General features: G+C 49.1%; 1 protein-coding gene and 1 pseudogene across 5 annotated transcripts in view; one reads left to right on the forward strand and one right to left on the reverse strand.

The window, feature by feature from the left end:
- SLIT1 (slit guidance ligand 1) overlaps nt 1–26,733 on the forward strand; it is a 191,135-nt gene that overhangs the window by 31,552 nt on the left and 132,850 nt on the right. The gene's annotated exons all lie outside the window — the stretch shown is intronic.
- Nucleotides 5,805–6,647, reverse strand: LOC108285517 (annotated as a pseudogene). Its single transcript, XR_001817612.2, has one exon. The product of XR_001817612.2 is annotated as a ferritin light chain-like (transcript).

The raw sequence follows: 26,733 nt of genomic DNA on the forward strand, positions 1-26,733 counted from the left end.
ATCTCGGCTCACCACAACCTCTGCCTTCCGGATTCAAGTGATTCTCCTGCCTCAGTCTCCTGAGTAGCTGGGATTTCAGGCATGTGCCACCATGCCTGGCTAATTTTGTATTTTTAGTAGAGATGGGGTTTCTCCATATTGATCAGGCTGGTCTTGAACTCCTGACCTCAGGTGATCTGCCCACCTTGGCCTCCCAAAGTGCTAGGATTACAAATGTGAGCCACCATGCCCAGCCAGGAGCAAGTGTTTAAAATCTACTTGTTAATATTCTTCTAATATGCTTTCCACGCATGCCCCTCCACCCCGCCCCATTCTATTGACCTGAGTGCCTGACATTCTAAGGTATCTCTGTTAACTCCCCCAGTCGGTCTGGCCAAGGAGTTCTCAGCATGCTTGGTTCCAGAAACAGAATATCCTGCCAGCTGGTGATAGTAAAGGTGGAGGTGGGGTTTTATAGGGGCACAGCTGGCAGGCTTGGAGGCTCCCAGAGCAGAAGGTGAGGTCCAGCTGGCCCTCCCAGGGACTAACACTGAGATGTGAGGGCCGTTTCTAGTTCTTTCTGAGTATCCACCTTATTGTCCTGCTCTTCCCTGCAAACCAGTGTGCTGTGCTCATCAGCAGCATCTCGGTTCCATCATGACTTGGGTCAGCCATGCTGCCAAATCACCGCCTTCCTGTGACCTGGGAGCTCAGATCCACACAGTGTCTCAGACTCCAGCTCCAGATTTCTGGGAGAGAGAATCTGATTGGCCCGTCTTAGGTCAAGAGGTCACCCCAGGCCAGTGAGCTGTGGGGGGCTTGTGGGATCCGCTGGTGCAGTGATACTATGGTGCCTGCCCTGCCTCCAGAGCTGGAGGTGGGACCTATTCCCTTAAAAAGCAGTGCCTGGCATTCCTGGTCTCTCACCTGTTGACCTCCCCTTTGCTTTGGAGGGATCTGTTACTAATCCTTCCCATCTGGAGCAAATTAAGGACTTTCATGCACAGTCTGTTATGCTAAATCAGCATGAAAATGGGTTTGAGAGAGACCAAATGTGCGGGGTAAGGCATGGTCACCCAAGTCTGTAGGTAGTGGTTCAGCCCACATTTCAGTTTATTTTGTCTGTGTGGCCTCCAGAATTTAAAATCCTGCTAGGGGTTATTCTGCACTAATATTTCCCCTGGTGTGTGGGGTTAGTCTGTCCATTTCTTTCCTATGCAGAATCTATGGCTCAGACAAGTGATTTGCCTTGGACCACAGAGCAGCTTGATGATAGGGTTGGAATTAGACACCAAGCCTTCCAGGGACTCTCAGGAGCCTGAAAATGGCCTTAAACCTTGACCTAGGAATTTCATATTTGGGGATCTGCCCTAAGGAAATAGTAAAACATGAGCACGGACATGTTCATTGCCGTATTATTTAGAATATTGAAATATAGACTAATAAAAAGAACATGGAAATAACATGCATGTCCAACATTGGAGGCATGAAGAAGTAAATGATGATGCATCTACTTGATGGAATATTTATAGTCATCAAAAATGGCCTTTATGAAAGATGTCAAGTAATGCAGATATATGTGTTTGATATCAAAAGCCAGGATTCCACATGGCATTGACAATATGACCACTCAATAAATCACTCTAAATAATGCAAGAAAAAAATGCCTGGAAAATGCCAGCAGGGATTGTCTGTGGGTGGCTTTTTCCTCTTCTGTTTCCCAGATGTTCTCTAAGAAGCATGTGTTTTATGCTTATGGTGGGGAACCTCCTGGTTTTAAAATAGAGCTGAAAAGCCCCTGTGGTCTGAGGTGAAGGGAAAGGCGAGGATGCGATGCTGCAGCGCTTCCTTTACCCAGCCTGTTTGCTCTTCTGTGAGATACAGATAAGGGCGGGCTGCCTCAAGGGGCTGACGTGAGGGTTAAAGAGAGCTGCGACACTCCTGTGTCAGAAGTGAACACTCTGGCACGCCAGAGGTACCCAGGAAATAATGTCAAGTGAGTCCACATTGGGGCTGCTTTGGAGGGTGGTACAGCCCCAGGGTGACCTGCTCCTAGATCTGTGTCCCGTGTTGATGCCAGCTTCCCCCATCCCTTGTGGCAGCTCAGCCTCACCACTCTTAACTCACAACCATCCCTTCATTTTGCAGGGGCCTTCCTCCAACAGGGTTTTTTTGTTTTTTTCTCAAGGGGCTTAGGTGCCCCTGCAGAGACGCCCTGAGGAGGCTGTGGAGGAAGGCTGGCATGTGCGGGCACGAGGGCCTTGGCCCTGGCACAGAGCCTCGGCTGAGGATGTGGGGGATCTGCCTTCTGTCCTCTTGGGCACTTTCCCGAGCAGGCTGGGGAGGGGGAATGTGGAGCAAGTAGGTGATGCTGCCCTGGAGGCGTTTCTCAGTGCCCTGAAATTCCAGATGCATTCTGCACTTCCTCAGGGATGCCCCCATTGCGGGTGGGCCTGGGGTTCTGCACAGCAGCACTCACACCTCTTCAGAAAAGAGCACGACCCCTCCCCCTCCCCACTGCAGAAGTGAGCCTGTCCCATCCTTCACTGCCACACTCTCCTGTCACCTCAGGGCCTCATGAAAGGCCTCAGGGACTGTAGTCGTCATAGTGACAGTTAGAAAGAATGGAAGGTTATTGTGTGCCAGGTTCATGCTGAGCAACTTACAAATATACCTGATTTCATCATCAGAACATCTCTATGAGGTCAGCATGTCCCACATTTTACAGATGAAGAAATGCAAGCTCAGGGGCATGTGACACACCCAAGGGGCTAAGCCAAATGTGAACGCATCTGACAGTAAAGCTCATGCTTACATAGCACCCCTGACCTGCCTCACCCACGCACCTTCTCCACCCAACCACCCGTCTGTCCATCCACCTAGTTATCAACCACTGCTCTTCACCTCCATCTACCCTCCCACCATCTACCAACCCATCAGTCAACCCACCCATCTTTCTCCCTACTCCTGACCTATCCCTTCATCCCCCATCCCCTCCCATCCATTCTCCCATCCAGCCCTGACTACCCACCCACCACCTGCCTATTCATCCACTCTTCCACCCCCACCATAAGCCCTCCCCTTCCCCCTACTTATTCATCTACCAACCTACCCATAAACCCAGACACCCTTCTATACGCCAATTTCTCCCACCTTCCTCCACCCCTTTATTTACTCCTCCTCACCTTCCATCTGCGACTCACCCACCCACTGATCCAATGGTTCCTGAGGGTCCCCTGTGGGCCAGGCTCTGTGTTGGGTACTATGAACCCTTGGAGTGGTGTCTGTGTAAGATAGATAGGGAGGTGGTAGCCTCTCAGGAGGTGACAGGTCTATCATCGGTGCTCTTTGAGAGCAGCTGGCCACCCTCTGACCTACCAGCAGGTTGGAGCAGGTGGGGGCAGGTGCTGTACTGGCTGGACCTATATCTCCTGTGGGGGACAGGTATACCCTGGTAGCAGGTTACCTGGGTTTGGGGACAGCTCCATCACCTGACAGTGAACCCTCAGAGGATGTGGTGATGTTGCTTCCATGAACACACACAGGTGTTAAGTTGAGGGCTAGAGGGATATGCTGGAAACCTGATTGCTTCTTACAGCACCGAAACTCAGTCTTTACCAGGTTTGGATGGGGAGCAGGGTGTCTGCCCACCGCGCATGCCACCACCTTGGCCTCCGATCTGGGGAGGATCTCCGCTGCTGTGCCGCCCTGCTCTGGCTGATTCCCTCCTCATCCAGAAGCCGCTTCTAGAAGCCCAGTTCCTCTGGGGTTCCTTTTAGCCTTGAAACCGATATGTGTCCCGACAAGACTGACCTTTTGTGTCTCTGCTGGGCCTGGAAGGGGTGGGGGTGGGTGATTAAGGGCAGCGCAGGGCATTTATCTCCCTTTATTTATATCCCTGCCGTAAGGACCACCATAACTCATTAACAGGGCCCTGGTGGGTGGAGAGGCGTGGATGTGAGATTCACAGGAGTCCTGTTGAAGAATGCCTGACCCTATCGACCCTGTCTCAAGCTGGGTTTAATTAAACTGTCAGCACTGGTCAGAAGAACAAAGCTTTCCTTCCCGTCTGGGTCCCCAGCCTCCACCAGAGGCAGGAGGGCATTCTCTGCTGAAATGAAGAGCTGTTAAAAATGGATCTGTCTTGCCTCTGAGGGAAATTACCCGAAGCAGGAAGGTGACCTCGCTATTGTGATGCGTCCGTGCCAGGCAGTGGAGCAGCAAAACTGAGCCAGCCTTGCCCAAGACACCAGCACACGAGGAACAGGGCTCCCAGCTGCCCCCCAGCCAGAGCCTACTTCCTGCAGGAGCTCCCTGGGGACTCCTTACAACACCGTCCATCACTCCTTAGACTTCCCTTTTCCTAGAAAGGAGTTTCACTAGCTTTGTCCTTCGAGATAGTAAGATGTTCCTGGATGAATGGTAAAAAGGAGCTTCCTTGGTTAGACAGTTTGGGGAAGAGCTGGGCTAAGCAGAGTCCTACTTTCAGCCCGTTTAACACACTCATGTGTGCTGTAAAGCTCCCAGGAAGATGTGGAGTGTTGGGTCTCGCAAACATATCTGACTGTGAATCTCAAAAAATTTATTTTTTTCAGGGAGTATCTTTCAGCATCTCATGGGCCTAGCATTAAGTAACTTTCGGAAGTCTCAGACATTAAGAATCAGAGCCGAGATTTGAACCCAGGCCCACCTGACCCCAAACCCACATACTTACCTTCAAATTGTCAGTCCTTGAACTAGAGTATGATTAAGAGTTGTCTCAGTGGGGAGTTTATTAAAATTCAGATTCCCAGGGTCACACTCGTCAGAGATTCTGAATCAGTCAGTATGGAAGGGCTCACAAATCTGCATCATCATCCAGCCCCCCTTTATCTGGCTCATACTTGAGAAGCCTTGCTCCCCAGCAGGCGTGGTGAGTCTTAGGAGGGGCTTCCTGTTGGGTAGAGCTCCTCTTTGCTTCTGCCCCGCCTGGTTCGATGTGAGAGCCATGCTAAGTAAGCAAAGCCTCCAAGCACAGAGGCTTCGCCTCCTGCAGCCACGCAGAGAACAATTTGAGGATTATGAGTTGGCAATTATGGAGCACTCTGGATTTTCGAAGTGCTTTCCAATCATTAAATCTGCGCCTGCTGTCAAGGCTCAAGTGAAAGAGGCAAGCGTCCCACTGGGCCGGCACGGGAGTCTCCGGGAGGAGGGCAGCCGGCCTGAGATTGACATCCCGCACGCCAGAGCGGGCTGATGCGCCCAGCGTGGATGAAGTGTCCTAGACACAGCCCTGGTGCCCGGCTGTGGGCTTTGAATCTGGCTCTGCCCCTGCTGGCTAAGAACCGCACAGGCTTTTACAAATTTGGACAGCCGAGGGAGCCCAGGGCCTGAAGGAGGGCCGTGGGGGGTGGCAAGAGGTCAGTGGGTCATCCCCAGAGAATGCCTGGCAAACGCGGGGTGCCCTGCATTTACAGGGGCTCAGTGGCATAAAAAGCCACTGGTCCTCTCCTACAGTATAACAAAAATCAGTATGAGACAAATAGAATTTGTAAGCATTGAGGAGATTCTGAATAGAGAGGCATGCATGCAGGAGCCGGCTCTTATGAATAACTTTTAGGGAGGTGAGGATTTTAGAAAAATCATTTCAAAAATTATACAAATATTTTTCAATTAAAACATTAAAAATTTCTTTGAAATACAATTTTAAAATACAAAAATCATTTTGCTAGAGAGTGAACATTTGAAAAATAGAGAAAAGCAGAGAGATAGGCGATAAGATATTTAGTTTTCCAGTTAAATAAGGCATTTAAAGATGATTGAGCTAACATGCAAATTTTTTTTTTCTTCAAATAGCTTTATTTCCACTTGGTCCAAGGCTTGTTAGGATAGTTAGAAAGCTGCCTAGTGGCTGGAGGGAGAGGCTTAGGGAGAAGCCCTGTTATTTTGCAAGGGCCCTTCAGAAGTCGCTGGGCTCAGTAGGCTCTTAGTCATGCTTGAGAGTGAGCCTTTCGAAGAGGTACTGGCCCTGCCCAGCCTGTGGAGGTTGGTCAGGTGGTCACCCATCTTCTTGATGATTTTCACTTCTTCATCTAGGAAGTGACTCTCCAGGAAGTCACAGAGATGGGGGTCTGTGCGGGCAGAACCCAGGGCATGAAGATCCAAAAGGGCCTGGTTCAGACTTTTCTCCAGGGCCATGGCGGTTTCCATGGTGTCCAGGGTTTTACCCCACTCATCTTGAGTTGGCTTCTTGATGTCCTGGAAGAGGGCGCGTCCGCCACGCTGGTTTTGCATCTTCAGGAGACACTCGTAGCCCTCGTGCTTCTCCTCGGCCATTTCGTGGAAGAAGTGGCTCATGCCTTTCCGAGCCACATCATCGTGGTCAAAATAGTAGCCCAGTGAGAGAGAGGTGGGTGTAGGAGGCCTGCAGGTACACATGGACCAGGCGGTCGATGGCTGCCTCCACGTCGGTGGAATAATTCTGGCGAATCTGGGAGCTCATGGCTGGTCAGTAAAAAGGAGCTAACCACAAAAACGGTGTTAGCAGGTCCCCAGAAGCAGGAGATGGCGAGAAGATGGTCCCGGAGGTTGCAAGTAGAGAGGAAATCAGAGGGCGGTTGGAGGCTGGAAAAAAGAGTCCCCGGGATCTGTTCCTCTAAACACTGTTTAAGCAAGAGACAGATCCATGGGACTGCCAAACTGCTAACATGCAAAATTTTTAAAAAATAAAGTTTAGGCCGGGCAGGGTGGCTCATACTTATAATCCCAGCACTTCGGGAAGGCTGAGGTGGGAGAATTGCTTGAGGCCAGGAGTTTGAGGCCAGCCTGGGCAACATAGCAAGACCCTGTTTCTACAAAAAATAAGAAAAAATAGCTAGGCGTGGTGATGTGCACCTGTAGTCCCAGCTACTCAGGAGGCTGAGGTGTGAGGATCTCTCGAGCCCAGGAGTTTGAGGTTATAATGAGTTATGATTGTGCCACTGTACTCCATTCTGGGTGACAGAGCGAGACCCTGTCTCAAAAAAAGTTTAATACCAAAGCAATATGTTATTATAATGATAGTTACTGTTTGTTAAGCACTCATGTGTCAAAAACTTTATGTGCATTTTCTCATTTTAATTGTCATAGTCCTATGCAGTGAGTGCTGTTATTTTCCCATTTTCACAGGCAGGAGAATTGAGGCACAGATTAAGTAAACTGGTTGCATAGCTAGTTGTCGGCAGATTCAGGCTTGGAGTATGGGGAGTGTCTCCCAGAGGGTGTGCTCTTCTTCACCGCGCCATGCAGCCTTTTCATTACAGAACATGTGAGAAAATAGAGAGGCAGGAAAAAGAAAGGGACTACTCATGAGTCTTCCGGGAAGGTGGGTTTCAAGATATTAAAGGGCATGGGAGACACAGGAGGGTGAAGTGGAAGAATTGGACTCCAGTGGAAGGAGTGGCTGTGCAGACACGGGTGGGGATGCAGTTCCCTGTGAGCAGGGGCCCCACAGTTTTAGAGTGTTGTGTCGGTTCGGCCTGGAAGGAAGTGTAGATGGGCTCTAGACCTAGAATGTTCTGGAGTGAGGAGTTTGGATGGGTGGTAGGAAGAGGGAGCCATGGAGTATTCTGGAAGAGCAGAGTGATTTAGTGGAGAGTGAGCCTTAGCCACCCCCCACAAAGGCCGCCTTCCCCTCCTCCCGGCTCTCTGAACCTGAGCTGTGAGCAAGAGGGAGAGATTGGCCCACCTCTGCCTCACCTTCGTCTCCCACGGGTGGCTGAAATGCTACCTACCCATCATAGCTCCTCAGTTCCTCCCTCCCCAGAAAGAATTGGTTGTTGCCTCCCCAGTGCCCTGTTTTTTTTTTCTTTATAACACTTTAAAAAATCATGGTAAAATATACATAATAGTTATCATTTCGACTATAAGTGCACAATTTAGTGGCATTAAGTACATTCACAGTGTCGTGTAACCATCATCACTATACCCAAAATGTTTTGTCATCCCCAACATAAACTCTGTACCCATTAAGCAATAGCTCCTCATCCGCATACCTGCAGCTCCTGGCTACTTCTCTTCTGACTCTATGACTTTGCCTGATCTCAGTACCTCACAGACACGGAATCATACAGGATTTGCCCTTCTGCGACTGGCTTATTTCACTTAACGTAGCGTTTTTTAGGTCCACTCATTTGTGGTGCATATCGAGATTTCGTGCTTTTTCATGGCTGGATACTATCCCACTGTTTGGATAGACCACGTTTTGTTGATCCATTCAGCTGTTGATGGACAGTAGGTTGCCTCCACCTCTCAGTGCCATCTTAGCAGTTGGAGCCTCTGTCAGGGCCCCCTACAATGCTCCTGATAGCTCTTTGCCCTGCCTTCCCCACCAGACTGGACAGGGGCTCAGGCAGGAGTCGTTTTTGTTTCCCCAGCATAGGTGGGTTAACAGGCTGGCAAGTGTGGTTTCTTTCTGGTGGCAGACACTGTCCCGAAGGCTGAGGGAGGCCAGTGACCAGAGCTGCCTGTTCCTTGCTGTCTGATTTCGGGCTTTGGGGCTCTATGGGTCTGTGCTGGGCTCCAGCTTCATGGATTTTGTAGATTCAGAACTTCCCAGATGACTTCTGTTTTGTTTGGCCTGTGGTTGGCCTTGACTTGTGGCCCAGAAACATGAAGCCAGTTATTTAGGGTTTAGTGCTGGCTTGCAAGATAAATAAAATCTACTGGGGGGTGTTGAGTGGAGGGGGGCTGGGGTACCTCTCTGTGGGGGTAGTCAGAGAGCCCTGAAGAAGGCCCCTGCTTCCTGGGAGGCAGGGAGAGCTTGAGCAGGAAGTGAAGGGAGGAGGAACCCAAGAGGAGGCATGGGCCTTTCAGTGCGTGGAGGTGGGCATGAGTTGGTGCCAGGCTGGACTCAGGGATGCTGTGGTGACTTGTACGTGGTAGGGTTCAACCAACTCAAATTTTGGTTAGGATGGGCCAGGAATCGCCACCTCCTAGTTAGACCCTTCCCATAAGCCATGACCCAGGTGGTTCTGTTTTGTATTTGGAATTTCCACCCAGGCATCAGTAGATATTGAGGAGCTCAAAGAAGTAACGACAGGGTTCCTTAAGCTTTTTGCAGTGTGTGCCCTAAGGCAAAATGTGATCACTCCGATGCAGACTTTGATTTGGGGCTGGATTCCTAGGGTTCAGAGTCAGTTTGGTGGTGCAGCACGGGCTCTGATGCTAACGAGCAACCCTGCCTAGGAGGATTAATCAGCATTGGAGTAATCAAAGTATGGGAAGATTCATTATTTATATAATAGCTCAGATCTTTCAAATGTTGTGTTTGGGGTGGGGTGGGAAAAGTGTCACAAGGCATCTTTTTGGTGACATGGCTGGGAATTGCTGTCTTGTGCGTTTGGGCCTGTTCCTGCCCTGCCTCCTCCATCCCGTACTGCAGGGCAAGGAGCCTCTGGGCTCCTCACTGCCACAGTCCGTCTGGCTTTGGCCCCAGTGTTTACATGGAGCATCTTGGAGAAGTGTGATCTTTGTCCCAGAGGAGCTCTGAGTGTCTCCTGCCCTTGCAGGAGCTTTGGAGTAGGGGGAAGGGGATAAAGAGAAGGTAAGGAGCTGATAACCCCGTACCCAAGCCTTAACCTCTGGCTCTTTTCCCCTCATTCCTCCTGGATCCAGTCACATGCTGACCTTTATCTGGCCATTTGCTGGAGCTGACGAGTGGCCTGTCACGAGTGGACCCTCACGTGGATCCTGCATACAAGAGTGGACTACAGCCCAGCAGAGAGGGGTCAGGCTTCTCACATTAGAATTGGGCCTGACCGGAGCCTGTTGAGGTGAATGCTCATCTGAAAGGAAGTGCTTGCCATTTAGGAAAAATGGACAGCATAAAAACAGGTCGGGCGCGGTGACTTATGCCTATAATCCCAGGACTTTGGGAGGCTGAGGTGGGGGGCTGATCACCTGATGTCAGGAGTTCGAGACCAGCCTGGCCAACATGGCGAAACCCCGTCTCTACTAAAAATACAAAAATTAGCCGGGTGTGGCGGCATGCGCCTGTAGTCCCAGCTACTTGGGAGGCTGAGGCAGGAGAATCGCTTGAACCTGGGAGGTGGAAGTTGCAGTGAGCTGAGACTGTGCCATTGCATTCCAGCCTGGGTGACAGATTGAGACTCCGCCTCAAAAAAAATACTGAACATTTTTTTTTTTAGATGGAATTTCTCTCTGTTAGCCAGGCTAGAGTGCAGTGGTGCGATCTCTGCTCACTGCAACCTCTGTCTCCTGGGTTCAAGCGATTTTCCTGCCTCAGCCTCCCGAGTAGCTGAGATTATAGGCACCTGCCACCATACCCAGCTAATTTTTGTGTTTTTAGTAGATACGAGGTTTCGCCATGTTGGTTAGGCTGGTCTCAAACTACTGACCTCAGGTGATCCACCCCTGGCTCGGCCTCCCAAAGTGCTGGGATTACAGGCGTGAGCCACTGCACCCGGCCAATACTGTACATCTTTAAACCACTTGATTCTTTGCAAAATGCTCTTAATATGACTCTTAGAGTTTGGTACGTGGTATATTTTTTCACATCTTAAAGAGGCAACTTGTCCACTGACTTGTCCAGGCTGCTAATGGACATGGAACCCATTTCTCTGTGATGCCTTATCACAGTTTAATAGACTTGGAACCAGGTTTGCCTTCAAGAATACTGACTCATTGGATTTTCCTCATCTAGCCAGGATCCTGGGCCTGAAGTGTGGTCATAGCTACAGGCTAGGCTGCCATTAAAAAACTACCATAGACTGGATGATGTAAACAATACAGATTTATTTCTCATGGTTTTGGAGTCTGGATATCTGAAATCGGAGTGGCAGCATGGTTGGCTTCTGGTGAGTGTTCTCTTCCTGGCTTGCTGACAGCTGCCTTCTTACTGTGTCCTCACAGTGGACGGAGGGAGAGCAAACTCTCTGGTATCTCTTCTTAGAAGGATGCTAATCCCACCATGAGGGCCCCACCCTCATGACTACGTCTAATCCTAACAATGGTCCCATCTCCAAATACCATATATTGATGGGTAAGGCTTCATTATAGGAATTCAGGGGGACACAGTTCAGTCCACAGCATGCTCTTGCTGTCTGGGTTATCTTCCTATTGCTACTGCCACTAATTGCCACAACTTAGTGGCTTAAAACAACTCAGATTTATTATCTCATGTTTCTGGGGGTCAGAAGTCCACAGTGGGTGTCATAGGGCTAAAATCAAGATGTTGGCAGAGTTGTGCCCCTCCTGGAGGCTCCAGGGGAGAGCCTGTCCCTTCCCTTTTCCAGTTTCTAGAGGTGCCTACATTCCTTGGCCTGTGACTGCATCACTGATTTCTGCTTCCGTAGCCACATTTTCTCTGACTCTGAGCCTCCTGCCTCCGTCTTTTCTTGTAGGGACCCTTGGGCTTACACTGGGTTCACCTGGATTATACAGGCTCATCTCCTTAAAATTCTTAAGCTAATCACATCTGCAAATTTGTTTTTACCATGTGAGGTAACACATTCACAGGTTCTAGGGATCAGGACGTGGACGTCTTTGGGGACAGCGTTCTTGTTTGCCACATTGTCTCTTCCCTTTGAAGGAGAACAGTAACCCTCAGTGACGAAAGGCACCCTGATCCCCTCCCTGCCTGGGGCCACAGAGGCATGCCCTCATGCACCACCCCAGCCCAGGGGCATCCCGGAGGCAGCTCCGATGGCTCTTCCAGTTGGTAGTTAGGCTCCTTGGCATTGAGTCCTCTCTTTTCCTCCCAAGGTCCTGGGTACTGATTATCTGTGGGGCTCTGGACAAGTTACCTAACCTCTCTGTGTCTATCTCCTCATCTGTAAAGAGTTGGAGGGGCATTAGGAAGATTAGGGGTGATTGTATGGAGCATGTAGTGCAGGTTTTATGATTATGGTCATCACCCAAACCATTGTAAGTGATAGAGTGGTGGGCAGACATGTCCCATCCTGCCCCATTGCTTGGATGCAGAGGACAATTTACTGTCCTAGAAGTTCTCACAAGTTGGTTTTGGCTGGTGGTTGCTGGCTTCCAGTTCATCCTGGACTTGGCCTTGGCAGGAGGTCGCAGACAGGACCCTGGAGCCTGCAGGTTGCCTCCCTTCTTGTCTCTGACTCAGTGGGACCTGCCCTCAGTTCCAATGCCTGTTTTCTCTGCAGGGGGCGGGGTTTCTTATCTCTCCCTTGCATCTTGCCTTAGCGTACTCAGGATTGGGCAGGCAGCTTAGCCTGCTGCCTGAGAGCTTTACTCCTGAAGTCTCTCCTTTCTTTGGTTTATTGACTGAAAATGGGGTGGTGACTTCATACACTGGAAGAAAAATGGCTATACCTCTTTCTCTGAATGCATTCCCAAGAATTGGCTTTAAATGTACAGTTCTTTATTAGATTAACTTGGTGTGAATATTAACATGAATTAGAACTTACTACCCTTAAATTCTTGATCTACAACAGAGCAAGATTTGAAGAAATAAACATCTGGATACAGTGCCTTACCTTTCTTACCTTTTTCATTAATTCTTAACTGGAGGCCGAGTGCAGTGGCTCACGCCTGTAATCCCAGCACTTTGGGAGGCCAAGGCGGGCGGATCACGAGGTCAAGAGATTGAGACCATCCTGGCCAACATGGTGAAACCCCATCTCTACTAAAAATATAAAAAACAGCTGGGCATAAAAATACAAAAAATAGCTTGGGAGGCTGAGGCGGGCGGATCACGGGGTCAAGAGATCGAGACCATCTTGGCCAACATGGTGAAACCCCCTCTCTACTAAAAATACAAAAAATAGCATGGACCTGTGGTCCCAGCTACTCGGGAGGCTGAGGCGGAAGAATCGCTTGAATCCAGGAGGCGGAGGTTGCAGTGAGCCGAAATTGCGCCATTGCACTCCAGCCTGGCGATAGAGCAAGACCCCGTCTAAAAAAAAAAAAAAAAAAAATTCTTAACTGGAATATATCTCCACTTAATCTAATCTTATTATTATTATTATTATTATTATTTTGTTTTGTTTTGAGATGGAGTCTTGCTCTGTCGCCCAGGCTGGAGTGCAATGGTGCGATCTCGGCTCACTGCAACCTCCACCTCCTGGGTTCAAACAATTCTCCTGCCTCAGCCACCTGAGTAGCTGGGATGACAGGTGCCTGCCACCACACCCAGCTAATTTTTGTATTTTTAGTAGAGACAGGGTTTCACTATGTTGGCCAGGCTGGTCTTGAACTCCTGACTTCAGGTTATCTGTCTGCCTTGGCCTCCCAAAGTGCTGGGATTAGAGGTGTGACCCACCACACACAGGCTGTTTAATCTTGACTTTAATGTAGAGCCTCTAAGCATCAAAAGTCCTTCCTAGGACATGCACATAGTTTCATTACTTTGAGACTTCAGGTTTTCTTGGCATTAGAAGTCTGTGGAGGCAGCAGAGGTTGTTGTGTGTAAATGAAGGGTTAATGTTCATATTCACAAAGACACTTTGTCATTCATTAACGTACCTGCAGCTCGATTCTACTCCACTCAGACCCAAACCCCATCCCTCCTTTTTTCCCAGTTCTAAGCTGTCTTACCTCTCATCAGTAGTGGCTTTTCTAAAATTTGTGATAAAAACACATAAAGCTTACTGTCTTGACTCCTTTTAAGTGTGCAGTTCAGTAGTGTTAAATATGTTCACATTCATGTTAAACAAATCTCCAGAACTGTCATTTTGCAAAAGCGAAACTCTATACCCCTTCTAGAGTTCCTCCATTCCCCTCTCCCCACAGCCTCAGGTAGGTACCATTCTATTTTCTGTGTCTATGAATTTGACTACTTTAGATACCTCCTATTAAGGGAACCATATGGCATTTGTCTTTTTGTGTCTGGCTTATTTCACTTAACATCATGTCCTCCAGGTTCATCCGTGCTGTAGCATGCGTCAGAACTTCTTTATATTTTAAGGCTGGATCATATTCCATTATATGTATATCCCACATTTTGGTGATCTGTTCATCTGTGATGGACAGCTGGGTTACCGCTACCTCTTGGATATTGTGAATAGGGCTGCTATGAACATGGGTATACAAGTACCTCTTTGAGACCCTGCTTTTGATTCTTTTGGATATACACCCAGAGTGGAATGACTGGATCATATGGTAGTTCTAATTTTAATTTTTTGAGGAAGTGTCACACTGCTTTCCATAGCAGCTGCACCATTTCACATTCCCGCCATCAGTGTATAAGGGTTCCAATTTCTCCACATCCTTGCCAACACTTGTTATTTTCTCTTATTTTTTAAATAGTAGACATCCTAATGAGGTGATATATCTTCATTGCTTTGATTGCATTTCTCTGATGATTAGTGTGAACATTTTAGTTATGTTGAGCACAACATGATTAGTTATGCCGGTCATCTGGATATCATCATTGGAGAAATTTCTATTCAAGTCTTTTGCCTGCTCTTTAGTTGGGTTGTTTGATTTTTTGTTGTTAAGTTGCAGCAGTTCTTTATATATTCTAGATAGTAACCCCTTATCAGACATATGATTTGCAAATATTTTATCCCATTCCACAGGTTTCCTTTCCATTCTTTCAAGTGTCCTTTTACAAACATGGTTGAAATTTGATGTGGTCTCATTTGTCTATTTTTGCTTTTGTTGCCTGTGCTTTTGGTGTCATATCCAAGAAAGCACTGCCAAGTCCAGTGTCATGAAGCTTTCCCCTAATGTTTTCCTCTAGGAGTTTTATAGTTTTAGGTCTTACATTTAGGTCTTTGATCTATTTTGAATTAAATTTTGTATATGGTATACAAAAAAGATAATGTCCAACTTCATTCTTTCACATAGAGATAATCAGTTTTCCCAGCATCATTTGTTGAAGAGACTATCTTTTCCTCATTAGATGACCTTGGCACCCTTGTCCACATATACATGTAAGGGTTTATTTTTGGGCTGTCTGTTCTATTCCGTTGGTCTATTTGTTTGTCTTTATGCCAGTACCATATTGTTTTGATTACTGTAGCTTTGTAGTAAGTTTTGAAATCAGGGAATGCAAGTCTTCCAACTTTGTTCTTTTTTAAGAGAACTAGTTTGGCAGTGTTTGCTGTGAAAAGGGCCTATGACTTCAAGCTGAGGATGAGTCAAGTGTATGCTAAGAGGCCAAGCATGGTGTCTCATGTCTGTAATCCCAGCACATTGGGAAGCCCAGGTGGGAGGATTGCTTCAGTCCAGGAGTTAGAGACCAGCCAAGGACCAGAGACCAATGAGACCCTTACTCTACAAAAACAAAAAAATTAGCTGGATGTGGTGGTACACACCTGTAGTCCCAACTACTGGGAAGTCAGGGGGCTGAAGCAGGAGGATTGATTGAGCCCAGGAGTTTGAAGATGCCGTGAACCATGAGCATGCCACTGCATTTCAACCTGCATGACTAGTGAGACCCTGTCCAATACGATGTGATGCGACGCGATGCAATGCAATACAATGCAATATAATACAATACGGTGCACTAAGGCGGCTAAGAGAGTGAACGTAGTCTCAGTTTGAATGAATAGAGACGAGGTGTCCTCTCCAGGAAAGGGGACAGTCCTGTTCCAGTCTGTGCTGATTCAAGCACATCCAGAGAACAGTGTTCAGAACCAGGATCAGTTTTATCGTGTGTGCTTGTGGGGAGGTCTCTGAACATGCTTGGAGGAGGGCAGCTAATGCTGGGAGCCATCTGGAAACCATTTCATGTGGGATAGAGTCAAGGGGCCTGGGGCTGTTTGGTGCAATGGAAAGAAAATGTAGAGGAACCCCGAGAGTAATTTTCAAATCTATGTGAAGGGCTGTCATGAGGACAAGGGAGCAGATTCGTTCCAGAAGCTGGGTCCGGGGGTGTATAAGTGGATGTTGTTCTGCACGAGGCAGGCTTCCTAGACACGAGCTGGCTGCTGAGGGGTGGGCTGCTGTGCTTGTCACCTCATTCCTGGAGGCGTTCTGGGAGGGGCTGAATCCAAATCGGGCAGGACTGCACGCTGGAGCTGTTGCGGGGAGCCAGGGCTTGATAACCTCAGGGTGCTTTTAGATGCAGAGCCTCCCACAAGGGAGGCACAGAAGACTTGGGAGCAGGGGAGAGGCCGATCCAAGCGGTGTTTCAGATGGTTAATCTGCTCACAGATACACGCAACTGGCAGCTGGTGGGAGCCTGAAGTCCCCGAGCCTAAGCCTCAGCGTTGGAAGCCATCCCCTCCAGCAAAGTGGCTCCAGTGAGCTGTGTAGCAAAATATTTACCAGACCTCAGATTCTGGCCCACATTTCAGAGTCACATTTGGAACAATAAAAATCAACGAATCGCTTTGGAAATGATGTCTGATTCCTAAAGAGACACAGAAGGTTTGTCCCTGGGCGAAGCCAGAGGTGTGGAGGAGCCCGTGCTCCCCTGGGCCGCCCCCACCCAGCCATCGCCTGCTGAGCAGTGACTCATTTCCCCCTTTGAAGTCCACGCAGTTGTCTTCGGGGCCCTGGTGTTTGTACCCCTCTGGTCCTTCAACAAAGGCCCTTCTGTCGGCCGATCTCGGAGGCCAAGCAGGGAAGGGTTAGAAAAGAAGGTATTGACTGAATACCAATAAGGAGGGGAAGTGTGTTTATGGAGAATGAGGGGCTCCAGGCAACTCGGGGGCCCACTCGTGCTGTGCAAACACAGCGGAGTATTCCCTTTGGCGGGTTTGTTTTACTAAAGGCTCTGGGGCCCAAGGAGGGCGGTGGGAGGGGGACAGGAGAGAGGGAGGAAATATTTCACAATTCGAAGTTGAAGCTTAGCCCCTTGTTTGGGAGGGGCCTGCCTGAGGGCTGCAGGGTAACAAAGAGGCAGTGTGGGCTGGTGACAGTTAGGGAAAAACACAGGGCAACTAATGGGGTAGTAATGGGTGGGGAGGTGACCTGGGAAAAGCTGGTACGAAGAACGCTGGCACATAAATTCTGGTGGCGAGACACCCGCCTTGGCAGGGAGACAGGGACCACTCTTTCACCCTCCCCAGGGCCAGAGCCAGAGATTTTCCTGCTCCCAGGGACGTGGCCAGGGTGAGGGATGGCGGGAAGAGGGAAAGCCATGCTGGGGTTTCATCACCCTGCAAGGCCCCTGGAAAGACAGAGAGGAAGAGGGAGCCTCCGGCTAAGTGCCAGAAATCAGCACAAAGCAGAGGCTTCCATTCTGCTGCCTCCCCATTCATAGTGAGGGGCAACAGGCACTTTGCTGAGACCCTGTGGTTGGGCCCCCAAGGGCACCCACCTTGTGAGAGGCTTTGCCAATTTCAGGAGTCCCCAGCTGTTCAGCTGGAGCCAAGGGCCCAGTGCCCTGTGTGCACACGGACGCTGCAGTGCCCGTTGTAGGGGACAAAAAGACAGGGTTTTCCTGTTCATGGAGGCCCCTGGAACTCTGCATGCCATTTCTAGGAGAATCCTTTAGACATGTCAACTCTCCAAGCAGACAGTATTTATTACCTGGGGGCTTTTGGAGGAAGCCATTTAGCAGTTTGGATTTGGACTTTTATGACTTCCATGAGGTTCCCCAAACAACCACGTGTGTCCCAGAAAGTTCAGAATAGTGTGCTTGCTGATGAGCGTTTTGGTTCCCCATCTGTCACAGAGCAACTGTTTTTTGATCAAGTTTATAATACTCTTTTCTTAGAAAACAAAACAGAAAAGCAAAGCCACTTTTTATGTATTTCCCTATCTTTGTGTGTGTGACCAGCTCTCCTCTCCATAGTTCTTAGAAAACACTTAGGAAAGAAGAGAACGGGGATGCCCCGTTTGATGGAGCACATTGAGAGCCCCTCTCTCCTCCAAGGCTCCCAGCCCCAGGAGCGTGAATGCTTAATGCGATTCCTAGTGGACATTTGCAAAGTAGCAGCTGGTCTTAGACTCCTGAGTACTTCCGGTTTCCCATGGTGAGAGTCCCTCCTGAAGGCAGCTGAATTCTAGAGATGGCCCCCAACCTGCTGTCTTTCCAGGCTCACTCTCCCCGACTTGGCCGAGGGGACCCTGGGCTCTGCTTCCCTCTTTGGATACATGGATGCATTCATTCACCTGACCAACTCATTACAAGCCTGCGGCATGCAGTCATTCATTGGGCACGGGGAATATCCGGATGGATTAGATATGGTCTTGGGCTTAGGCAGAGTGTTGACTGGTGGTGCTGCAGGTTGCTGATTCTCAAGCAGGTGATGTAAGCTGTGAGAATTTGATGCCTTGTTGGTAGCCTGGCCTTTTCTCTCCTGGTTCCCATCCGTGAAATGAAAAAAATTGGAATATAAAAGGAAACAAATAGTGAAGCATTGTATTTCACAGGCACAGATGCACACACATCAATTATACAGCCGGTCCAGCATAATCACCCCCCTCATCTTCCTCTGTCTCAGATATATTGAAATTTGGTCACCACACCTGGGTGTCCGAATGTCTTGTTCCTCTAAAGGCAACTAGAAAAAAACACACCAGTTTCCTACAAGTCACAACTCCATTTATAGGAAACAAAGGACAGGAAATCATTTTGGGCAGATCCTTCCAGTAGACTCAGAACTCATGTATTGATGATTTTTTTTTTTTTTTTTTTTGAGACAGAGTCTTGCTCTGTCACCTAGAGTGCAGTGGCGTGATCTTGGCTTGCTGCAACCTCCACCTCCTGGGTTCAAGCGATTTTCCTGTCTCAGCCTCCTGAGTAGCTGGGACTACAGGCACGCGCCACCATGCCCAGCTAATTTTTGTGTTTTTAGTAGGGACAGGGTTTCATCATGTTGGCCAGGATGATCTCAATCTCTTTTTTTTTTTTTTTTTTTTTTTTGAGACAGAGTTTCACTCTTGTTACCCAGGCTGGAGTGCAATGGCGCAATCTCGGCTCACCGCAACCTCCACCTCCTGGGTTCAGGCAATTCTCCTGCCTCAGCCTCCTGAGAAGCTGGGATTACAGGCACGCACCACCATGCCCAGCTCATTTTTTGTAGTTTTAGTAGAGACGGGGTTTCACCATGTTGACCAGGATGGTCTCGATCTCTTGACCTCATGATCCACCCGCCTCAGCCTCCCAAAGTACTGGGATTACAGGCGTGAGCCACCGCGCCCGGCCTATGATCTCAATCTCTTGACCTTGTGATCCACCTACCTTGGCCTCCCACAGTGCTGGGATCACAGGTGTGAGCCACCATGCCTGGCCGTATTGATTTTTAATAGCATCTTTCCCAGCCAGCTGGACATGGCATGAGACCTTAGTCATCCCTAGGGGAAGGCTGTGGACAACTAGCTGGTCATTTGAACACTGACCACAGACCGTGGCGACTGTCCCCTGGCCTCCCTCCAAGAGTGCTTCCCTTGCTGATAAGCGCCATCTGTTGATGGTGGAGGTGAATGCAAGTGTCAGCTGTACATTGCTGAAGGCAAAGGTGATGGGAAGCCCTTAGGTGGGGAGGCCAGTGTGCAGCTTCCATCTGGACTTTGCATGTTGCATTCTCTGGTGCTACCCAAATACACCTGGCCACTGGTGTACTTGGTAGATTGGTTCCACAGTCAGCCTTTCAAAACCCGCACATATAAAATGTCAGCCCTTGGTATACGCAGGTTTCATAACCTGCAAATGCTGTATTTTCCATCTGCCTCTGGATGGAAAAAATCCAATATAAGTGGACCCAGGCAGTTCAAACCCATGTTGTTCAAGGGTCAACTGTAATCTTAACTGGGAATCAGACACAACAGGGAGGCTGAGTATAGACTCTGGAATCCAATAGCTCTGCCACTTACTGGCGAGGAGACCTGGTAAGTTGCTTAATCTTGTTTAGACTCAGTTTTCTTTGTGGAAAAAGGGCATAGTAAGAACCAATCTCAAATTATCAAGCACAGATTAAATGAGATGATGCTGGTAATGGGGCCCAATGTGTGGTAAACCATCAAGAACATAAAGCAACCAGCGTGGACAACATGATGAAACTGTCTCTACAGAAAATACAAAAATTAGCTGGGCATGGTGGGGCATGGCTGTAATCCCAGCTACTTGGGAGGCTGAGGGGGGAGGATCACTTGAGCCTGGGTACGTTGAGGCTACAGTGAGCCAAGATTATGCCATTGCACTCCAGCCTGGGCAGAGAGAGAGAGAAAGAAAAGGAGAGACAGAGAAAGAGCGAGAGAGAGAGAGAGAGAAAAGGAAAAGAAAAAGGGAGGAAAGGCGGGAAAGAAAGGAAACAGAAGGAAGGAAGGCAGGGAGGGAGGGAGAGAAAGAAACATTAAGATTGTATTTTTCTTGATAGTTAAGTCAGAGTCCCTCTAAGTGGAAAATGTGGGGAACAAAAGAAAACAATTACATTCCAGCATCTTGATCCTCATCCTGTACTTAGAATAACATTGTTAGAGCAAAATTTTCCAGATGTGGTTTTCTGATTATTTGTAGCTTATTACTTTTTTTTCCCAAACAAAGAGAATCAGGCAACCAAGTGTGGCTGAGATTCTGGAAATTTGGTCTGGATACCAAGCATGTGGAATTCGCTCTGGCAAAAGAGGGATGAGCCTCGAAGATTTCTCTTTCCAAAATGCTTCAGTTAATAGCTAACGTTTCCTGACTGTATAAAGGATTTCCTTTATTATTTAGGAAGAGGAAAACATTAAAGAAATAAAATGAAATAAAAAAATTTCTTTAAATGCTGATAAAAGGATTGCAGTTAAATCCTCAAAGAGCTTCCTTTTTCTCTTGTTTGACCTCACTGCAGCCCTGCTTGCAGTGAAGTGCGGGTTGGAGGGATGCTGCTGGGTTTTCCAGCTCATTTAACTCCAAGAGCATCAGGCTTTGTTGAGGGTGAGACCTTGACAGTTATCTGTTTTGACTCTAACAGGGAGGACTTGTCCCCGTTCAATCTGTTCTGATCTCCTGTCTCCATTGTTAATATCAGCTCACATCCAGAAGGGACCTAGGTTGAGAGGTGTTCCCGGTGACCCGGCCACTGCCCCCAGGCACGTCTCATCCTGCCACAAGGACACGGCATTGCCTCCTACACACCGACAGCGTGCCTTCAAGTCTTGCAGGCTCTGCAATTAGGAGCTTTGTTGGAAGGATCACTCATTTCTGCTCATTTCCTGGTTTTCAGGGAGGGCGCAGTCATGCTCATCAGTACTCTATAAAATGCCTGGCAGAGATGGTTTGTTTTTATTTTCATGAAAGGAGATGGGTTGTTTATTTGTTTTGTGGGCGGGAGCCTGAGGCTTTTTGTGTTTTAATTTGTTTTGTTTTTTGATGGGGGATTTCTAAAAGTAATGATACAAAAAGATTACTTTGACAAAATTTACAAAATTATAATACCATATGGACACATTATTGGTGACCTCCTCATACTGTGGAGGAGGCCAGTGCAAGTGAGTGGCCTTGAAATATGTTTCCTTAGCTTCATGGTAAACCCACTTAAAAAAACAACTTTATTTTTTAATAACAGTTTTTGGTTCACAGCAACACCAAGGAAGGTGCAGAGATTCCCCCTGCATGCCCCCTCCCATGTGGACAGCCTCCCCAGCGGAGTGGTGCACCTGCTACAGTGGATGAAGGGACAAGTTGACACAGCATCATCCAAGGCCATAGTTGACATGAGCCTTCACTCTTGGTATTTGACTTTAGAATATGGTTTTATGAGTGTGTTGCCATTCTTTCTTTATCACCAATGCCAAGTGCAGATGCTGCCATCTCTGGTTAGCCAGCCTGAGTGCCCCATTCCAATGTTAAATTCTATCATCACCCCCAAGGACCCCAGGAATCTCGGAGCCCACCCAGGGGTCTGGGGTGCCTTTCAACCACCAACCCTTCTTGATCCCTCCCCAGGGCACAGTGTGTCAGCTCCTGGGGTGTTTTATGGGGAAATGGTTTTAACAGAGGACCCACACCCTAGCCTGGTCTCTGTCATTGTCCTTTTTGGAAATGGGACCATCCGTGGCTGTTTGAATCCCCTTCTGCAACCCCTCCTCCACCTGGCTGAGAGGCCCCTCTGGGGAGAGACCCGAGCAGAGGGTCCAGTGGGAGCTGCCCTGAGGGCTGGGGGGCGCCTGAGCTGTGGGTAGTCACTGCAGCCCCTGGTTTAGCTCTCCTCTCGAGGCCTCAGGCTGCCCTGCGGGAGGCTGCTTCCACTCCAGCTTCCTCACCACTCTGCTTGGGCTCCAGTTCCCGGGACACTGAGCTTGCCCCACTTACCCTTGCTGATTTCAGGTTTTCGAGGATTTCTGCTTGTTGCTCTCTACCTCCCAGAGGAGTGCTGTTCTGTTGCCCTGGCTCATCAGGTTTGCTGTTATCTTGAAGGGGCCTCCCTTCTAGGGAAGAGGGTAGAATTGCATGTCCCTTCCTTCCTCTCTCAGTGAGATGCCGGTAGAGTTGCGCAGTGAGTGGACATTGGGCCTAAGTATTTTAGAACCATGTTAACTGGCTGACCTGTCATGTACAGATGAAGACACACAGTCAGGGGATGGGGAAGGGAGCATGCGCTGCTGCTCCCCACCTGCTTTGCAGTGCCTGCTGGGTCCAGTTCATGAAGCCCATGCTTTCAAGTCTGCAGGCACCGGGCTTTCCCCATGCTGGGCCTGTAGGCCTCTCTCTGGCTTTTCCTAGGTTAGATCTTTAATTTTTCATCTGTAACACACTCAACAAATATTTATGTTTTTGCCTCATTCTGGTCTCTGGGAGTATCGTGGTGGGAAAAAGGCTGTGGTCTCTGCTTTTCAGAGCTGGTGGGTCCTGTTAGGGATGGGAGTCGATGTGAGCTGCAGAAGAGACACCTTGTTGGTGACTTGCCCAGGTCGCACAGTGAGTGATGAGTGGCTGGAAGGGAGGTTCATCCAAGGGCCTGCCTGATGGCAAAGCCCATGTCCTTGCCTCTCCTCCAAAACTACGTGATCAAACTGGGACGCTGGCTCAAAAAAGTCAAAGGGGAAAAAGAATGTCACTTCCACAGGTGAAAGGTGACAACAGAAGTCCCCCAAACAGAAGTCTGAACACCTTGAATCAGCTCGGGGGGAATGAAGTCCAGATTTGGCTGGAGTGGAGGGATGCCTGCCAAGGGAGAGGAGGACCAGGAGTGGGCTCAGAAAGGCTTTTGTCCCATGAAGAGGCGCTCACAGCATCCAGGTGGGAGAGATCTGCAGCTCGTGCTTAGGATGGGCAGGTGGGCTCGGAGGCCCCCACCCTCAGGCTTGAATGGAAACTCGGCCTGCAGAAGTGGTCTGCTCTGCTCCTACCCAGGGGCGCAGAGAGAACAGGCTGCCCTTTCCCAAACTGTGTGTGCTTTTCCCAGGGGCCATTGTTCCTGGTTGCCAGGAAACCGGGGCCTTCAGGTGTCACCCGGGAGACTGGGGCCTGGGTATTTGGGTTTAGGTCAGGCACAATAATGCTTGCAGAATGAGATGGCGTCCCCAAGACCTCCTCAGTCATTTGTCACACAACTGTGGCTGTGACTGTAGGGACACAGGGGCTGTGGGAGGAGGTGGGTGGCACAGGATGGGGCGAGCTAATGATCCCCCACCCAGAGCAGAGCAAACACACCTCTTTGGGGAGAGGAAGTGAGGCTGCCCCAGCCTCTTGAGATGGCAGAAGGCCTGCGAGGGACCTGACCAAGGTTCAAGGCTGCCCGCTGGGAGGTTGGGGCTCGCCAGCCCTCAGGCCTGATAGCACCCAAGGGAACATGCAGCAGCTTAATGGGGTGTCTACTCTGTGGCCAGATAGCCCAGCAGCACAGTCATAGCAGAGAAACAATCCAAATCCAATACAGCAAGGGTATAAGGTTGTCCAGAAATGATGGCAAATCAGAGTGACCCAGGGGACAAGGTTGTGGGGACACAGGACCTGGGGGTGGCACTGGCGTGAGTTTTCAGCAGGCCCATGAACCATCCAGATCCTTCCCTCCCCAAACCCTCAGTACAAATTCTCATGAATGTAATTCCAAGCAAATAGGAGATTGGTGATATGTAATTATATGTAATCTACTTGCAAAATAGTCCTCATTTCACTTTTATTAAAAAAATTTAAATTGTGGTTAAATATGCATAATATAAAATTTGCCATCATAATGATTTTTTTTTTTTTTTTTTGGAGATGGAATCTCACTCTGTTACCAGGCTGGAGTGCAGTAGTGCCATCTCAGCTCACTGCAACCTCTACCTCCCAGATTCAAGCAGCTCTCCTGCCTCTGTCTCCTGAGTAGCTGGGACTACAGGCGTGCTCCACCATGCCTGGATAATTTTTGTGTTTTTGGTAGAGATGGGGTTTCATCTTGTTGGTCAGGCTGGTCTTGAACTCCTGTCCTTGTGATCCACTCACCTTGGCCTCCCAAAGTGCTGGGATTACAGGCGTGAGCCACCATGCCTGGCCCCATTATAATGATTTTTAAGTGTACAGTTCAGTAATGTCAAGTTCGCATCGCTGTGGAACCGATCTCCAGAACATTTTCTCTTTATAAAACTGAAGCTCTATAGCCATTAAATGACAACTCCCATTGCTTCCTCCTGCCAGTCCCTGGCAGCCACCATTCTACTTTCTGTCTCTATAAGTTTGACAGCTCCTAGGACCTTATAGAAGTGGAATCATACAGTGTTTGTCTTAAAAACAATTTTTTTTAAATATTAGAGATGGGGTCTCCCTATGTTGCCCAGGCTGGTTTCACACTCCTGGACTTAAGCCATCTTCCCACCTTGGCCTCCCAGAGGCTGGGATTACAAGTGTGAGCCATCTTGCCTGGCCCAGTGTGTGTCTTTTTATGACTGGCTTATTTCACTTAGTGTCATGTCCTCAAGGCTCATCCCTGTTGTAGCATGTATCAGAATTTCCCTTTTTTTTTCTTTTTTTTTTTTTTTTTGAGATAGAGTCTCACTCTGTAACCCAGGCTGGAGTGCAGTGGTGCAATCTCAGCTCACTGCAACCTCCACCTGCTGGGTCCAGATTCAAGCAATTATCCTACCTCAGCCTCCCAAGTAGCTGGAATTACAGGCATGAGCCACCATGCCCAGCTAATTTTTGTATTTTTTAGTAGAGACGGGGTTTCACCATGTTGGCCAGTCTGGTCTTGATCTCCTGACCTCGTGATTCCCCCCCCGCCCCCCCCACTACCCACCCCTCTACCTCAGCCTCCCAAAGTGCTGGGATTACAGGCATGAGCCACCGTGCCCGCCCCCCCTTTTTATAAGCTGAATAATATTTCATTGCCTGTACACATTTTGTTCATCTCTTCATCTGTGGATGGACACTTGGGTGGCTCCCACTCTCTGGTTTTTGTGATAAAGCTGCCATGAGCATGCATCGCCCTGATTTCCAGGCTCACCTGAATTTACTTTATGACGGGGGTATCAGCTGGAGACTGTTTTCATCTAAGCCTCAGGAGGGCCTGCCCTGCACGTGGGGCTGCTAGTGATCCATTTCATCCCCTCCAAAAAGACTCATCCTCAGCTGTTCCCTTCTGTCTGACAACGTAGCTGTAGCTAGAGCTGTGCTCCCTCTTGTGCAGAAGGTCTCCATTCAGGTAAGGAAGCGGATGGGCTAGGAGCCAGGAGTGCTGGCCCTGTGGGCCCTGGAGATTAAGGCAGGTCCACAAGGCATAGCATCTCAGAGGCGAAGGAAGCTCCAGCATCCTGACAGATGTGTGGGGGGCCTAGGGGTAACTGGACCCTCCGAAGGTGGAAGAATACACAGTGAAAATTGAGGGTGAGTGACCCCTGGAAATGCAGTGCTGGGCCCTTGGCATTTTAGATTCTGTTGGGTCATAATTTGGGGTTTAGGGATAGGCCCAGGGCTCAGAAGAGGGTGGTGGCAATGGGCTGATGACTGGGTGGGTAACACCTGGGATGGGAGCTAAGGTGGCACTCAGTTGGACAACTTGGGTACCAGGCCTTGGCCATGGAACTGTGGGCAGTTATCTGTTGTGTGGGGGCAGCTCTGGAAGTAGTTTGAGGCTCGGGGAACCAAGAGGACTCTCAGACATTAGAGCTGGGAAAGGTCACCCTGGGAAAGAATGAGTGCTACAATCCTAAAATCTGTCATCTTGGTGGGGAGGGAAGAGACTGAGATTGCAGAGGAAGCTCAAGTTGGCTTTGTTTGGGACCCTGGGTTACCTGAGCCCGCAGAGGGGCCAGACTGAAGCCTGCAGAGCCCAGAGCCTAAAGAAGCCAAAGGAGAAGGCTGTGGCTGGCAGAGGGGCATGTCAGTTTGCAGTGCCTAGGCCTAACCTTGAAGGCAGGGTTCTGCAGGGGTTTGGACACCCCAGGGGTCCAGGGCAGTGAACCTGCGGGCACAGGGCTTTGGTGGGGCAGGGTCCCGGAGCTTCAGTTCTACTTTAAACATTTGGGGGGTGGGCAGCTAAGTGATTAGAAACAGTTGTATTTCGTTTACACAGCCATTAAAGGAGTGCACCTGGGGGCTGGGCTGGGTTCCAAGCCCAGCTCTGCCACGTGGGCACCTTGCCTTAGCGTTCTCTTCAACAGCATGCAGATACTTAGTCCCCACCCATAGGCTGGGTTTAGCAAATGCAATTCTACACACAAAGAGCTCAGCACGGTGCCTGAAACTTGGCATGTCTCAGTGTATGTTTGTGGCTGTTATTATTTCAGGGGAAAAAAAAGGGGCATTAAGAAGTAAGATGCAGAATTGGTTAGAACATTTAAGATAAAACAAGAGACCTTCAAGAAGTTCTGTGCTTGGGGCGGCTGCCCTCCAGTCCTCTGCCTTTAAGGTGACGGAGCCATTTGGGAAACGTCACAGCCTCCAGAGGGCGGAACTCACATCTGCTGTTCACAGGGGTCTCCAGGGCCTGGCTGGTAGCGGGTGGC

The sequence above is a fragment of the Cebus imitator genome, unplaced genomic scaffold, assembly GCF_001604975.1.
Source record: "Cebus imitator isolate Cc_AM_T3 unplaced genomic scaffold, Cebus_imitator-1.0 Scaffold299, whole genome shotgun sequence".
NCBI classification, from domain to species: domain Eukaryota; kingdom Metazoa; phylum Chordata; class Mammalia; order Primates; family Cebidae; genus Cebus; species Cebus imitator.